Raw genomic sequence first — 17,352 nt, forward strand, 5'->3', positions numbered from 1 at the left:
GGGCCGCAACCGAAACCGAAAATTCAGGATGCCTGTGGCCGAAAACCGAAAATGATTTTTTTTCCCCCCAAATGATTAAAAAAAAAAAAAAAGCTTTTTTTTTTCCTATAACTTTATTAATATTAGACTTTTTAATATTAATCCAATATGGAAAACTTACCTTCTCCCTTCTCTTTTAGTGGTCCCTCCCTTTAAAGTTCCTCTCCCCTCCCTCTTTTTTTTTGTGTTCTCTCCTCCCCAGTCCCAAAGTGCTCTTTCCCCCCTCCTCCCCAGTTCCATAGTGCTCTTTCCCTCCTCCTCCCCAGTCCCATAGTGCTCTTTCCCCCCTCCTCCCCAGTCCCATAGTGCTCTTTCCCCCCTCCTCCCCAGTCCCATAGTGCTCTTTCCCCCCTCCTCCCCAGTCCCATAGTGCTCTTTCCCCCCTCCTCCCCAGTCCCATAGTGCTCTTTCCCCCCTCCTCCCCAGTCCCATAGTGCTCTTTCCCCCCTCCTCCCCAGTCCCATAGTGCTCTTTCCCCCCTCCTCCCCAGTCCCATAGTGCTCTTTCCCCCCTCCTCCCCAGTCCCATAGTGCTCTTTCCCCCCTCCTCCCCAGTCCCATAGTGCTCTTTCCCCCCTCCTCCCCAGTCCCATAGTGCTCTTTCCCCCCTCCTCCCCAGTCCCATAGTGCTCTTTCCCCCCTCCTCCCCAGTCCCATAGTGCTCTTTCCCCCCTCCTCCCCAGTGCCATAGTGCTCTTTCTCCCCTCATCCCCTATCCTATAGTGTTCTTCTCCCCTCCCTCCCCTATCCTATAGTGTTCTTCTCCCCTCCCTCCCCTATCCTATAGTGTTCTTCTCCCCTCCCTCCCCTATCCTATAGTGTTCTTCTCCCCTCCCTCCCCTATCCTATAGTGTTCTTCTCCCCTCCCTCCCCTATCCTATAGTGTTCTTCTCCCCTCCCTCCCCTATCCTATAGTGTTCTTCTCCCCTCCCTCCCCTATCCTATAGTGTTCTTCTCCCCTCCCTCCCCTATCCTATAGTGTTCTTCTCCCCTCCCTCCCCTATCCTATAGTGTTCTTCACCCCTCCCTCCCCTATCCTATAGTGTTCTTCTCCCCTCCCTCCCCTATCCTATAGTGTTCTTCTCCCCTCCCTCCCCTATCCTATAGTGTTCTTCTCCCCTCCCCTTCGCCTGTCCCATAGTGTTCTTCTCCCCTCCCCTTCGCCTGTCCCATAGTGTTCTTCTCCCCTCCCCTTCGCCTGTCCCATAGTGTTCTCCCCCCCGCCGTCCCAAGTGCAGTATTCTTGACTTTTCATGTTATCATTACTATCTTTCATTGTGATATATAATCATCTGAATTGTTAATGCAAGCATGTCTGTTAAACTATGCACTACAAAAAAAAAAAAATTTTTTTCTTCTTCAAATTTCGGCAAATTTTACCAGTTTTCAGCCGAAACGGGATAGGTCAATTTTCGGCCGAAATTTCGGTGCATCCCTAGTCTGAGGGACTACCACTAGAAGTGTTACTAGGCAGCAATGTAAACACTACCTTTATTCTGAAAATGCTGTGCTTTCATTAAAAAGCCTGCAGGGGCAGGCTATACACTCTAGAACCACAACATTAAACTGTAGTGGTTCTGATGACGATCGTGTCCCTTTAGGATCTGTTATTTGTGTTAAAAATAATGCTTTGCTAGTTTAACCCCTTAAGGACACATGACATGTGTGACATGTCATGATTCCCTTTTATTCCAAAAGTTTGGTCCTTAAGGGGTTAAAGAAAACAAAAAAAAAAAAACTGGCTTCTATTTTTTTTAACTGGCTCCTAGATACAAAGTAAATTTGTCAAGCTCAGTGATAACCTACTATTTGACATACAGGCAAGTGACTTGAACTACAAATCTATTAATGTGCTAACTTTTCTGCTAAAGAAATAATAAAAAAATTTTTAATCTTTTTATATAAAGCCAAGTTCTGCTGGGCATGACAGATACACTTTGAAAGCCACAGATTCCAGATAAGAGCGAAGCATAAAATTTAAATTTCAATTGCACAGGTGACTACTCAGTATATTTTCTAGTTACTCATAGCTCAGATCAACATCTCTATACCAATGAATTCGTATTTTAATTTACTTATTCAGAGTTGACATTTTCTGACATCTGAAGGGACACTTCAAATGGATTTTTATATAAAGATATCTTTCAAAGGGTTTATTCAGTAAATATTGAATTGTTTGAAAACAGAATTTTCTGATATAGGCAATAATACGGAGACTCCCTCTGCGTTTCTCACCTCTCTGCCTCCCGCGATGTCACGGAGGAGGCATGGTCTTTCCACTGATCTCCAATCCTCGGCACCTCATGGTGCAGCAGTTGGGACATAATGCATGAGCATTCAAACTTACGCATAGGAAACCATTGAATCCATGCTTTCCTCTGGGGCTTCTAAATCACGTGACCAGGTTTTACTCGGTCAGTGCAGCAGATGGGCCTCTAGTGACAACCACTAGAAGTAGACTAATCCCTGCAAAGCAAACATTGCAGTTTCTCAAAAACTGCAATGTTTTACATTGCAGGATTAAAAGTACAGGGACACTTCACCCAGACCACTTCATTAAGATGAAGTGGCCTGGGTGATTATAGTGTGCCTTTAATTGAAGAACTTATTTAATTTAATACATATTTTACTTTATTTTCACTGAAATCTTAACAAATCACTGTTTGCTTAATTAACCTACCTTTCATTTATCTAAATAAATATTAGCCTCCTCAATATTGAGATAGTCAATTTATAACTATTGTGGAATAATTGGATTTCTAACCTTTTTATTTTTTTTGGTCTCTTCTTTTTCCTACTAATAATTTGGTTATTTTATATATTTTTTTTAGGGTTATTGTTTACAATGATACGTTATTGAAGCAGATCTATTTTAAATAGGATGTTATGTATTTATTTGAAATTGGGAGAGGTTTTGCTACTTTTTTTATTTAAAAATGAAGAAAGAATAAAAAATACAACTAACTATTGTGCACAAGCATTAACAGTAAAGCCTTTTGACCAGTTAATACTCAGATTATGGTGACTCAGTTGCAGGTGACTTGTTTCTGTGCATAATTAACTAAACCACACAATTGTGGCTGGATGCTAGTGTAGATCTCATTTGGTGTCTCCCTATGATTCCCACACACTGGCATGTTTCTTTTCCATAAAATAGTTTTTGAGGTTGTTCTTTTGGGTTTGTTTTTTTTACGGAGAGGATGTGTTGATTTTATGGGGAGATAAGAGCCCTGGGAACATAAATGTTTCCTGTGACCCTACTTTAACTCTTTAACAATTCAAGGAACACTCCAAACAACTCGAGCACCTTTGCCTACTGAAATGCTTTGTGTGAAGAGTGTCTTTTTTAGTTTTTATTTTAGAAAAGTGTGTATTCCAATAGAAATTAACCTTGTTATACACACTGTTCGTTCCTGGTTATTTAGCTCAGGAGAGCTAATTTCAAGAGGCAGGAAAATACTCCGATGCACCTGCCTTGCAAAGACGTGTCATTGAGCTGCATTGAGAAGTCTGCAATTGGACAGCCATATAAAGTCGGGGTTGGGTTAGAAACAGAAGGCTTTCAAGGCGGCAGACTGCAAATCTGCTCATTATGCGAGCTGCTTTTTGATGTACCTCCAATTAAAAAAACACCATTAAATGCATGTATGTTTCTTGTTAAATTGTGTGTGTGTGTTAGTGTCCCTGTAATGGTACTTTGCAGCTGTACACAGAATCTGTTTATTGTAGCTCATATGTTGAGTACACATGATATGTGAGGGAGGGTGAATGCTCACGTGCCCTTTTCTTACAATTTTTTGATCATTTCATTGAGAACTTAAGTGCTGGAACAAGCATTCTATTCAGAACTACTCTACTTTGTGGCAGATTCCTTAGGGCAGTTTGTGTTTGAAAAACAGCTTTGAAAGCAATGTCTGTAGAATACATGCACAGTATTTTCATTCTTCTATTGAAGCTGGTTGCATTTTCGCATCATAGTTTACTGTGATCCTTTCCAGGGCTGGGACTATTTTGAGACAATTTTGGTGACCTGCTGATGACAATCGATTTAACTAAAATGTAGTTTATAACCAGAACAATGTATCTTATATATACTGATTGCTAAACACATTTATTGTAGATAAGACACATTACTGTGCATATTATTGCTATGGAGCTTTGTTATACACTTAGACACACCAACAATATGGAGGTCCAAGAAAAGAGGGACATTAGGATAGAAAAGGGGTAGCAAAGGGATATGTGCCCAAAATAGGGAGTGTCCATCCTAAATAGAGACACTTGGGAGGTATGTTCACCTCATTACAGGTGCAATTTTAAAGCGGCACTGTCATGCCGAACTTACCTTTCTTCAATCTCTTCCTCTTCTCCCCCTCTCTCGAGATCTGTAATTTTTTTCTTCCTGTCTTCTTTAGTTTTCTTTAAAATCATAAGACAAAGTAGGGACTCTTTGCCTTATGGAGGATTCCTCCGCTTGACCAGCTCTGACCAGCGGAGGAGCAAAGTGTGCTTCATTTCCGCTGGTCAGAGCAATTTTCCCATAATCCTTACCTTTCCTCTGTGTTCCCGCGATGCTTCCTGTCATTTTAGATGAAACTGCCGAATTGCGTTCTAACTGAATGAGAACAGTATGTTCGTTTCTTTTAGAACGCAATTCGGCACTTTGTTCGTATCGGAATTTCATTCTAATGAATGAAACTCCGATCCTATTCATTGCCTCGACTGCATCTTGCAGCCGCTTAGTAGATAACTCCCTAATTCCCACGGTATCAGGGAGCTATCTACTAAAAGGCTGAAAGACCTAAATTGGTCTTTCAGCCAAATTTACTAATACTAAGTAAAGATTACTTAGTATTAGTAAATAATAATATAATATTAGTTAATAATAGTAAATAATATGGCATGTGTAGTAAGCAGTGAGCAGCCTATAGCTGCTCACTGTAAAAAAACCTAATAACCCCCCACCCCTGCGCGGTGGGTGGGGGCCCTAAATAAAGATGGGGGGGGGGACACCTACTGTCCTGGCCCCCACCCCTGCGCGGTGGGTGGGGGCCCTAATAAAACAATAAGGGTGGGACCTACTGTCCTCCCCCCCTCGGCCCCCACCCCTGAGCGGTGGGTGGGGGCCCTAAATAAAGATATGGGGGGGACCTACTGTCCTCCCACCCCTGAGCGGTGGGTGGGGCCCCTAATAAAACAATAAGGGGGGACCTACTGTCCTCCCCCCTGGCCCCCACCCCTGAGCGGTGGGTGGGGGCCCTAAATAAAGATATGGGGGTGGGGGTCCTACTGTCCTCGCCCCCACCCCTGAGCGGTGGGTGGGGGCCCTAAATGAAACACACCCCCCCAATCAAGGTGACTGGGGGTCCCAAGCCCCTAGTCACCCCCCACCCAAAACAAACTATCCCCTACCTACCCCCCTCACCCTAAAAATAGTGAGGGGGGAATAAAATAACTAACCTGTAGCCATTTGACGTCTTTTTTCTAAAATCTTCTTTCTTCAGCCCCCAAAAAGGCCAAATAAAAATCCATCATACCCGTCGCACTTAAAAAATAAAACAAAAAAAATAATAAAACAAAACAAAAAAATGAATCCTTGTTCACCCTTTGAGGGCACGCCGCGAACGGAGCTCCGCAGGGCGGGTCAAGGCTTATAAAGCCTTGCCCCACCCTGCAATTAGGCTTAGAACACTGATTGGTTGGTTTAAGCCAATCAGAGTGCTCTGTGTCATTTTACACAGCGTGGGAAAATTCAAAAGAACTTTCCCACGCTGTGTAAAATGACACAGAGCACTCTGATTGACTTAAACCAACCAATCGGAGTGTTCTAAGCCTAATTGCAGGGTGGGGCAAGGCTTTATAAGCCTTGACACGCCCTGCGGAGCTCAGGACGCGGCGTGCCCTCGAAGGGCGAACAAGGATTTTTTTTTTTTTAAAGTGCGACGGGTATGATGGATTTTTATTTGGCCTTTTTGGGGGCTGAAGAAAGAAGATTTTAGAAAAAAGAAGACTTCAAATGGCTACAGGTTAGTTATTTTATTCCCCTCTCACTATTTTTAGGGTGAGGGGGGTAGGTAGGGGATAGTTTGTTTTGGGTGGGGGGGGGGGGGTGACTAGGGGCTTGGGACCCCTAGTCACCTTGATTGGTTGGGGGGGATTTTCATTTAGGGCCCCCACCCGCCGCTCAGGGGTGGGGGGCCGGGGGGGGGGAGGACAGTAGGTCCCCCCTATCTTTATTTACAGTAGGCCCCCCCTTATTGTTTTATTAGGGCCCCCACTCACCGCGCAGGGGGGGAGGACAGTAGGTGTCCCCCCCTTATTGTTTTATTAGGGCCCCCACCCACCGCTCAGGGGTGGGGGCTGGGGGGGAGGACAGTAGGTCCCCCCCTCTCTTTATTTTGGGCCCCCAACCACCGCTCAGGGGTGGGGGCCAGGGGGGGACGACAGTAGGTCCCTCCCACTTCATTATCATTATGGCCCCTGGGGGGGAGAACAGTAGGTCCCCCCCCCCCCCCTCATTATCTTCATGGCCCCCACCCGCCGCTCAGGGTGGGGGAGGGAGGGAGGTCAATAGGTCCGCCCCCCCCCCCCCCCCTTATTGTAATTTATGTAATTTTTTTTCAACAGTGAGCAGCCACAGGTTAGTTTGTTCAGCTGATTTTTTTCAATTTATTTGTCTGTCTGATGAATGAATGAATAGATGAAGTTCCCGTTCGCATGTCCAGGTGTTTCACTGGGCATGTGCGGGAATCTTACAGTCTGTCTAGTGTGGGCAGATGACATGTCCCTCAGGGACTTCACCTACCGACACAAAGATGGCGGCGCCCTGAATATAGATTGGGGCAGAAGATACAGATTTAAAAAGAGGTAATCTGGGGGGCTTAGGGGTATTTGGGGGTGACTAGTGGGTCAATTGGATGTAGTGGAGGTGGGAGGGGGGTTAAAAAAAAAAACGTGATTCAGCATGACAGTGCCGCTTTAATATTTTTATTTTTTTACTTTCTGCTGCTTTTAAAGCCATGCACCATCTTGATTCTTCGTACTCTCCATTGTATTCTTCTTTCCCAGCTCTCCCCAGTGTCTCTGCCATTATATTCTCCCTGCCACTTTTATTTCCACGTGTTGTACCCCAAGCTTATTTTCTCTGTCTGTTTTCATATAATTATACCTCTTATGGAAAACCTATGTGTCATTCTCACTTGGACTCAGTGTACTATAAACTCTTCACCTCTAACCAGCTGGCTGGGAGTCATCGTTTTAATTTTCTTTTCACAGCAAATCACTTGGTGAACTGATGAGTTTTCAATCAATAATATGAACTAAAATTGAGTGAAAACTCTTTCTAAACATCATATGTAATTTTCCTGATGACTAAGCAAAGTTTGTATTAGTGCACATATAATCATGCTTTACGCTCTTCATGTCCATTATTCCCTTATGTCACAATTCCCATTGAAGGAAATTAAAGATGGTACTATACATAATAATAATGCATGAACAGATTTCAACGTCCTGTATAAGTATGCAAAATAAACCAAAACCACCTCACTGGCATTGCACTGTTAAAGTATGTTAACACGAGATTTTTTTAAAGATATACCAGTACCTCTGCACCGTATATGAGAAATAGTTATGCTGATGTACAATGTTAATAGCTTGTAGGTATTAAAATCACATTTTATTATTGCTTCATCACCATTTGTAGTCTATTTCCCCTGTAGCCAAACTGTGTGTTAAGAGGATTGGTCATAGCTTGACGGCAGCCCTGCAGTGTAAAGAAATTGTTATACTTTTGACTGACAGCAGAGGGTGTGGAGACGTGTTTTTTTTTTTTTTTTTTTTTTTTTTATTCTGGGGGAGCGAAATTTTAGGTTGGGTAGATGTCAAAGTGATCTGCCTTTAAATAACCACCCCCATTGCCATGATGTTATTTATGTTGTCCTACTTGGATGCCTTTGCCTGGATATAGAACAGCTGCTCTTAGGAGCAGAGAATAACTTTTTTCTAGACTGATTTTTTTTATTTTTCAAGAGCAGGCCTGGTCTTCGTGCAAGAACAGATTAAGTGCTCCAAGGTAATTTTCTTGTTTGCAAATATCGATAGACAATAATAGATTATTTTCTAATATTATCTTTCCCTTTTAAATGTTTTATTTGTTCTTTTGTCTGGGGTTCGATTTATTTTATTTATTTTGTAGTACAAAGCTGGCTGAATTTATTTAATTTTTATTCTATTTTTAAAAAACGTATTTGTATTTTTATCTTTGATATATAAGGTTCTGGAGCACAGATGATCAGATTTTTAACTGTTTATCAATCCGAGCCTTTTGTTATTCTTTTGCATTGTTGCAGTGTTTTGTACGAATAAGGAATGGCTGTATTAGAGTGAGAAACCTAGTCACCACTTTAGTATTTGCTTAGTTTATCTTGAAGGCGCTTGTACATTTGCAGTCAGTGCAGGCTTATCTTTATTACAGGAAATAAACATTTGTATATAAGACAAATCCTAAGACAGCTTTTATTGGTGTGCTGATTGCATTGTGGAAATTGAGATTTTTATTAAAAAAAATGATGTATTTTTGTTAACTTTTGTTACAGCTGCTGTCTCTCTACCTAGCTATATACTATACATTATCTGTTTAGGTCATAATATTTGTATTATAGTTTTTATTTACGTACTGTTCTATAGACTCAAAATGATTAAAAAAAAAAAATTCCTCTAACAGACAAAAAAAAAGAAACGAGACAGAACATGTAATGATTAAACACACCTTCAACAAGCTTCAACTGAAAAGATACCAGAGACAGCCTGTGTGGAGACTTTAAAACAATGGGACATTTTCCCAACGGCCCAGTACAGTGAAACGCATAACACATTATGACTTCTGTGCACTGTGACTAAAAGGTAGAGGAATCACTTGCTTGGAATACGATTTTGCATAGGCACACTCCTTCCTTCTATCCCATGCTGGCATGGTCTTGTTTGGTACATAAACAGCAACAGTGAGATAAGTGTTCCCCTCTTGTGAGTCTAATGAGGAATTATGTGCTGTTTTTCTTTCACGCATTGATCATTTTAGCATCTGAAGTTAGTTTTTCCACGCTGCTTGGCAAGACTGCTGATATTGTGTCTTCAGAGGCTTAAAAAAAGAAAATCTGGTTTATGACAAGTCCTGAACAAAACAGAGGTGAAAGAAATGAATACTGTTCCACTATCATAAGCGTCCTCCATATTAAGCCCAATGTAAAAAGTTATTGGATTTAAAGAACAGAGAAACACTATATAGGGGTTTCTACAGTAAACACCAATTTGTGGTGAATTCAAAATCAATAGGTAAAATAGCCAAGCTATGGATATTTTCCCAAATCAGCAGCTGAGGCTTAGATCTTGCAGTTTTGTTTTCAATTCATTAGAGTTTGGGTTTTACTAAATAAAATACCATGTTGTCAATCACTTTAGTAGTGTAAGAAAGAGCCTCTTAAAGAGACATGTACTAGACATCTCCCAGACATGTACTAGAGGTGCTTCCTAGATTTTTTAAAAATTGAGTTTAACTCGTTGAAACAACGCTGGACATCTTTCCGTTTTGCGCGAACCCTATAGAAAAGTATTGATTTCCTATGAGGAAGGACTAATGTGTCCGTGTCACTTGCCGCGCATGTATGCGCTTTAGGTTGACTGATCTCAGTGACATTAATGGAACCTCGACGCTGGAATCGCGTAAGTTGGGGGGAAGTTTTGTTTTTCCCCACTTTATTTGCCAGCCGGGGAGGGTGGAGGGGAAGGCGGACGCAGACAGTTTTGTATTCCTGACACTATAGTGTTCCTTTCAACCATTGAGCTCACATATTGTGACACTTATAATCAGGTTTTTGTTGCTTTTAGGTAAAGTACCGTATATACTCGAGTATAAGCCGACCCGAATATAAGCCGAGGCCCCTAATTTTATCCCAAAAAACTGGGAAAACTTATTGACTCGAGTATAAGACTAGGGTGGGAAATGCAGCAGCTACTGGTAAATTTCTAAATAAAATTAGATCCTAAAAAAAATATATTAATTGAATATTTATTTACAGTGTGTGTATAATGAATGCAGTGTGTGCGTATGTGTGTGTGTATGAGTGCAGCGTGTGTGTATGAGTGCAGCGTGTGTGTGTGCATGAATGCAGTGTGTGAATGCAGCGTGTGCAGGGCCGGTGCAAGGATATTTGCCGCCGTAGGCAAAAAAAAATTTGCCGCCCCCTCCCCCCCCATATGTCCTGACTTCCCCTCCTCCTCCCTTATTGGTCCTTACCTCCCCACCCCCGTGTTCCTTCACCCCCCCCCAGTGGTCCTGACTCACCCCTCCCCTAGTGGTCCTTACCCTCCCCTCCCCTAGAGGTCCTTACTTCCCCCTCCCCTCCCATAGTGGTCCTTATCCCACCCCCTCCCTCTCATAGTGGTCCTTATCCCCCTTCTCCCTCCCATAGTGGTCCATATACCCCCCCCTCCCTCCCATAGTGGTCCATATACCCCCCCCCCCCTCCCTCCCATAGTGGTCCTTATACCCCCCCTCCCTCCCATAGTGGTCCTTATCCCACCCCTCCCTCCCATAGTGGTCCTTATCCCCCCCCTCCCTCCAATAGTGGTCCTTATCCCCCCCTCCCTCCCATAGTGGTCCTTATCCCCCCCCCTCCCTCCAATAGTGGTCCTTATCCCCCCCTCCCTCCCATAGTGGTCCTTATCCCCCCTCCCTCCCATAGTGGTCCTTATACCCCCCTCCCTCCCATAGGGGTCCTTATACCCCCCTCCCTCCCATAGCGGTCCTTATACCCCCCTCCCTCCCATAGTGGTCCTTATCCCCCTTCTCCCTCCCATAGTGTTCCTTATCCCCCCCCCCATCCCTCCCATAGTGGTCCATATACCCCCCCTCCCTCCCATAGTGGTCCTTATACCCCCCCCCCTCCCTCCCATAGTGGTCCTTATACCCCTTTTTTTTTGTATTATTAATTTTTTATTAGTATTATTATTTTTTTATTATTTATTTTTATTTATATATTTTTTTTTTCGTCCCCCCTCCCTGCTTGATATATGGCAGGGAGGGGGGCTCTCCTTCCCTGGTGGTCCAGTGGCAGTTCAGTGGGGGGGAGAGGGGGGCTGGCAGAGCTGTAACTTACCTGTTCTGCAGCTCCTGTCAGCTCTCTCCTCCTCTGCGCCGTCCGTTCTGCTCTTCTGTCAGCTTACACTGGAAGTCTCGCGAGAGCCGCGGCTCTCGCGAGACTTCCAGTGTGAGCTGACAGAAGAGCAGAACGGACGGCGCAGAGGAGGAGAGAGCTGACAGGAGCTGCAGAACAGGTAAGTTACAGCTCTGCCAGCCCCCCTCTCCCCCCAGTCTGTATTATGGCAATGCAAATTGCCATAATACAGACCTTGACTCGAGTATAAGCCGAGTTGGGGTTTTTCAGCCCAAAAAATGGGCTGAAAAACTCGGCTTATACTCGAGTATATACGGTAATACATGAACAGAAATATGAACATTAAATATTTAAAAAATATATATATTTTTGAGAAATCGGTGGTTAGTTTAACAGCAGCAGTAAATCTACTCACGACTATAGTACCTATTTAATCCGGGGTTCGTAGCTTTTTTTTTTTTGGGGTGACACTAGAGTTTTTGCGTAACTATGAGCTAAGCACTGCTCATTTTGGGTTAGCTCAGTGAAGAGAGCTTCTGGCTGCCGAGAGAAGTATTGCATGGCGCCCAGCTCACCTAGATCTAAATAAAATCAAACAGTAAACGATTGGACTACTTAAATTTGAGGGAGAAATGATTCGCCATGGAACTCACAGCACAGTAACCACTACAGTATGTCCCTTTATAGTGTTTTATAAGTCTCAGAGAATATTTCTGATTTTTGATGTTTATACACAATTGGCAAAATGTTTTAAGGAGAGTATATAATTTCCAATATATTAAATGAAACATTTTGAAGAGTTAAAATTTATGGTTAAAACATTTGTTTTAATCAACTTTTTATATTAATGACCTGCTGTCACTGACAGAATTAAAGGGACACTATAGTCACCTAAACAACTTTAGCTTGGGAAGCAGTTTTGGTGTATAGAACATGCCCCTGCAGCCTCACTGCTCAATCCTCTGCCATTTAGGAGTTAAATCCCTTTGTTTATGAACCCTAGTCACACCTCCCTGCATGTGACTTGCACAGCTTTCCATAAACACTTCCTGTAAAGAGAGCCCTATTTAGACTTTCTTTATTGCAAGTTCTGTTTAATTAAGATTTTCTTATCCCCTGCTATGTTAATAGCGTGCTAGACCATGCAAGAGCCTCCTGTATGTGATGATTAAAGTTCAATTTAGAGATTGAGATACAATTATTTAAGGTAAATTACATCTGTTTGAAAGTGAAACCAGGTTTTTTTTCTCCATGCAGGCTCTGTCAATCATAGCCAGGGGAGGTGTGGCTAGGGCTGCATAAACAGAAACAAAGTGATTTAACTCCTAAATGACAGTGAATTGAGCAGTGAAATTGCAGGGGAATGATCTATACACTAAAACTGCTTTATTTAGCTAAAGTAATTTAGGTGACTATAGTGTTCCTTTAACATACAAGCTATAAAAAAAAGGATTGGGACAAGCACTGTCTTCAGCTAATTTTCTCACAAACCATTGTCTGTATCCAATATATGGGTCAAACCATAAGTCCTGAGAAAGTTACCAAGACATGGATATCCAGGAATCGCCCATCTCTAGTGTCCACTATAATAAAATTAAAGAAATATGTTTGATGTTTCAAATAAAGTCACACTAGTGGTGGAACCTTGGATTTTAAATTTGTTGAAGTATAGATTTCACTTTTAACAGCAGTAGCCTCTTCTGCTACATAATAAGAATAATCTCTTCCTTTTGGACTTGTTAATTCTAAATTGAAAAATTGGTTGGGGCCCGATAAAGTAGGAACGCAAATAACGTGTTTTAAGTTTTTCATGTAGACCCAGTTCATGTATTCACAAAAAAAAAAAAAATCTATTTTGTTTCATTATTTCTGTTAAAACACGGATGATTTAAGCAAATAACATTATATAGCATACATTTCTTTTTATTATTTATGTTAAATAAAACAGTTTTTGCAATTCTCCAAAATGAGTGATTAACTTATTAAATTAAGATCAGTTCTCAGGCAGGTTATTATTTTAAATATGAAATCTTCATCTGGTTACAAAGATTTAACTACCAGCAAGAATGAGTGTTTACATTTCAAAATCGTGATTTAAATCGATTTTTACGGACAGGTAATTTACGGTAAATCAAATACACCCTGGGAACGAACTATGCTTTCTCTTTTTATATATATTTCTTTTCTCATGAGTGATACACTGCATAGGCCTGAATTGAAGGAACAGATCTATTAAGCTCTTTTTATTTTTATGAATTTATATTCTTGTCATGCCAGGAACTGATTACTGGGAATAATTTAGCTTTCACTGTACCAAGCTGCCTGTTATACCTGAGCTGAAATGATCAAATTGCCGAGCTATTTATATATACCGCTTTGTTTGCACCTTCAACCCAGCTTGCTGTTTTCGCAGTAAAAACTGTTCATGGTATCAGCCCTGCGACTTGTGAGACTGTAATCATTAAAAAAATGTCCTGTGGAAAGGCTTCCACATACTAAAATAGATTTAAAAAAATACCCAGATTAACTAACTCCATTAACAACTGGTCAAAGCAGAATTGAGTGATGTTTTTATTTAAACCTCCTTCCTGTCTTCATTTTGTTAAACAATTGTTTTTGGGGGGTTTTGTTTTGTGTTTTATAGTGATGCCTTACTTTTGAATTTATTTTTTTTGCCCACACACCGCTTTTACCTGAAAGCAAACTTCAAATACAGCATGCTGGAAAACTCCCCCCTCCCCCTTATCCAAAATGCTCCCACATACCTTTGCGTTTCAGATTTACATTTACTTCAGACATTTCTCTCCTCCCTCACATGTTTTTCATCTAAATGTTCAGTAGTTTATAATTCATTGTTTTTAATTTTTTGTTTATTATGTTGTTTTAAGGTGTTGGGGCAGATTGAAAAAAATGTAAAAAGAAATGATGCAAATGTGTTTACCAGTCGGTGGCTTCTCTGTTGATTTCTCCCCTTCTTCCTGCCAATGTTAGATAATTGTTTATGATTATAGCAAGTCGAATAAGAGAACTTGTACCATCGGTCATAAAACCGTTTGGTACCCAGTTGGTACTAAACAATAATTTGGTCAGGCTTACTTCAAGAAGTAAATGACCCCTCTATTTAACTTCATATTTGTTGAAGGTACATCTTTTGTTGTGCGATTCTGTTGAGTTGATTGGAGAAGAAAGCATTATTTCTGGTTATATATTATAGTCTGCTCTTGTGGGGGGTGGGGGTGGGGGTGGGGGGGGGTGTCTTTATAAAAGTAACAATTTTGATAGAAGTCTGCACTTTTTGTCAAATTTCAAAAAGAGGACACACTCTTCACATATAACACACTTTGGAAAGCGAAGGTGCTTTAGGTGTTTGGAGCATTCCTGTAATATTTTCTCTTGGAATTATTTTTTAAGGTTGTTTTTGTAGATTTTCCTTTGCTGTCAAGGACAGTTCTAATTACCGGGACACTTTTTACAGCATATCTCCAAACATACATGTGACGGAGCATCAGGCAAATAATGAGCCAAAGTGTTTTGCATTATGAAGAACAGTTTTGATGTGCTTGCTTATTTCATTAAGCGGTACATTGTTTAAACACAATGCTTCTATGGACTGGAGTAGATGTGTCTGGTTTAGAACTCATTTTCACCTCAAATACCCCATATTAAACAGAGCAATTAAACCTTGCTTAAACTTAATTATGTTATCTAATGCATGCTTTTTGTCTTCGTCTGCACCTCATAATGTGGCTTACATTGTTCTGTGCGTCTGATTTTCTCGAAACTCTGGATATTTGACCAAGCTTTCCCTTCCTGTGATATTTGGTCTTGTATATTGCTATTCAGTGTTGGTCACTAGTGGATACCTAACCTTGGATTGGGATTCAAATGTGCTCACCGTGCCCTGCCACAAATTGTATGTCACTGGACAGAACGTGATCATGTGCCAGTTCAGTGCTCTTTGACTCCAATTCCAGTTCTATGCTTCTAATGTTGGACTTTGTTGTATTTTAAAATGTGTGAAATTCAAGATATTGGTCTTTAAGAGTTTAATCCTCAATAGGAGAATAAGGCATGGTGAAATTGGTAAATTGCTGTAATTTTTTATTAAAAGGCAAAAGAATCAAACATGACCAAATCATACTCATTACTCCTTATATCTTGTTTGAGTGTTGCGATCCCTCAAAGAATGAGCTCCACACAAGTTTAATGCAAGACATATAAATACCGTGGCATTCCAAACAACCCCCACCATCTTAATTTTCAGTGCAAACCCTAACCTGTTGGTAGCTTTAGCCACATATTAAATTAAATACCGGGTTGTTCACTAAACACCAACTTTTGTCTGGATGACAACATTCGGTGAAAAGGACTAAAGCACATTAACTTCCAGTATTGCCATCCAAACAATGAAAATGGCTTTATCATTTAGTCTGAGAGGAACCTTGCTCTATATGTAATCGTTTCTAGTTGTTTATTAATGTTGCCATTTCAAACTTTATTAATCTTGTGACGTCTTTTACACACCAATAGGGGAAAAAAGACAAAAACCCTTTGCAATCACCGAGAGAGCTGAAGTAACTTCATTCGGAAAGCACGCTGTAGAGGATCAGGGTGACCTGCACTGTATTTAGCTAATCAATAATTCGACATTCATTAACTACTACTTTTAAGTAACCTGCATTTCAGACCTTTACACACCAATAAGATAAAGTCCAAACTTTGTGTACAGATGAATTTTTTTTTTTTTCCGCACAATAGAACGTTTGATGGACATTCTGTTGCAAGGTAAGGCCAACTGTAAAAGCAGAGAGATCAATGAGAAGGATTTAAAGATTTGCAAGATTTTCACAGTAAAATGTTACAGGTCTGTCAGTTTCATTGTTGTACACCAAGCATGTCAAACTCAAAGTCTGGATCGAGCCACACAAACAAGGTTTAAGTTTATGTGGGCCGGCAAAAAAAAACAAAACTTAAATGTTCATAGAAACGTAGGTTTATTATAAAAAGTACAGTATAAACTCCCCCACCCTAGCACCCCCCTCTACTAAACCACAGCACCCCCGTCTACTAAATCCCAGCCCCCCTCTACCACTCTGTGCCAAATCTGATCCTCCCACTGACACACACACATTCACTGACAGACACACACATACTCACTGACAGACACACACATACTCACTGACAGACACACATACTGACACACACACACATACTCGGTGACAGACACACACACGTACACATTGTTGCACACTCATATATACTTTTCTTTATTGCCCCTTACCTTATGGAGCCGATGTGGGGCATCTCCTTTGGGTCCTTCCTGCTCCTCACTGCTCCCGTGCGCGGTTTAGTGATGCCGGGTGCTGGAATATGATGTCATATTCCGGCGCCCGGCTTTACTTCAGACGGCGTGCGAGGGAGCAGTGGGGAGCAGGAACACTGAGCTCCCTCGCTGCTTCCTCTGTCCCCTCCTCCCCGGCCGGGAAAGTGTTAGAGTAGGCACCTGCAATGTGGGGAAAGCAGGTGCCTACTCTGATACAACACCAGCATGTACTCGCGGCTCGCTGGGCCGCAAAGATGACCCTTGTGGGCCACGAGTTTGACATGCTTGTTGTACACTAAGCACCCTATTGTAGTAAATTAAAATCTACAAAATTGGGGCAAAAATAATCAAGCTCTAAGTAAAGCTAAGTTGGAAAGTGTTTTTTTTTCTGTTCAACTATTTTTATCTAAATATTTTTGGATTTCAGTTTAATACAGTTCTGAGTTTGACTAATCTACTTTATGTGTAATTGCTTTATGTAGGTAGTGCTAGAGATCATTTGTTTGTTTTTTGTTTTTACAGTTTGCCGTACGTCTGCGGCAAATAGGCTCCATTTACTTACCTGGACTGGCGATCCCGGTCGGGGGGACTGCCAGAGAGCCCAGCGGTGCCCCTGCAGCAGCTCCGACCTCTTCGGCACTCCAGGGCCATGTGATCACCATGATCACATAGCCGCAATAGGAGTCTATGGAGCTGCCAGCAAGGGGACTGTCTGAGATTATATATACACCAGTCAATCAGATTCTGGGTGGGCATATGCAAATTAGTTCAACAAAGAATCACATTTTTGCCTCATTCCATTTTAAACATGGATTCC

At 41.5% G+C, this 17,352-nt stretch overlaps 1 protein-coding gene across 5 annotated transcripts in view; it reads left to right on the plus strand.

Moving 5' to 3' along the window:
• SLC20A2 (solute carrier family 20 member 2) overlaps positions 1-17,352 on the plus strand; it is a 75,602-nt gene that overhangs the window by 18,699 nt on the left and 39,551 nt on the right. Inside the window, exon 1 of one of the 5 annotated variants that reach the window (XM_063455791.1) lies at positions 8,023-8,112. The exons of the other annotated variants lie outside the window; for them this stretch is intronic. The gene's annotated coding sequence lies outside the window, so the exon portion shown is untranslated. Of the gene's footprint in view, positions 1-8,022; positions 8,113-17,352 lie in introns of those variants that run through there. 5 annotated transcript variants of the gene reach the window in all.

This window comes from Pelobates fuscus, chromosome 5 (assembly GCF_036172605.1).
Source record: "Pelobates fuscus isolate aPelFus1 chromosome 5, aPelFus1.pri, whole genome shotgun sequence".
Classification (NCBI taxonomy): domain Eukaryota; kingdom Metazoa; phylum Chordata; class Amphibia; order Anura; family Pelobatidae; genus Pelobates; species Pelobates fuscus.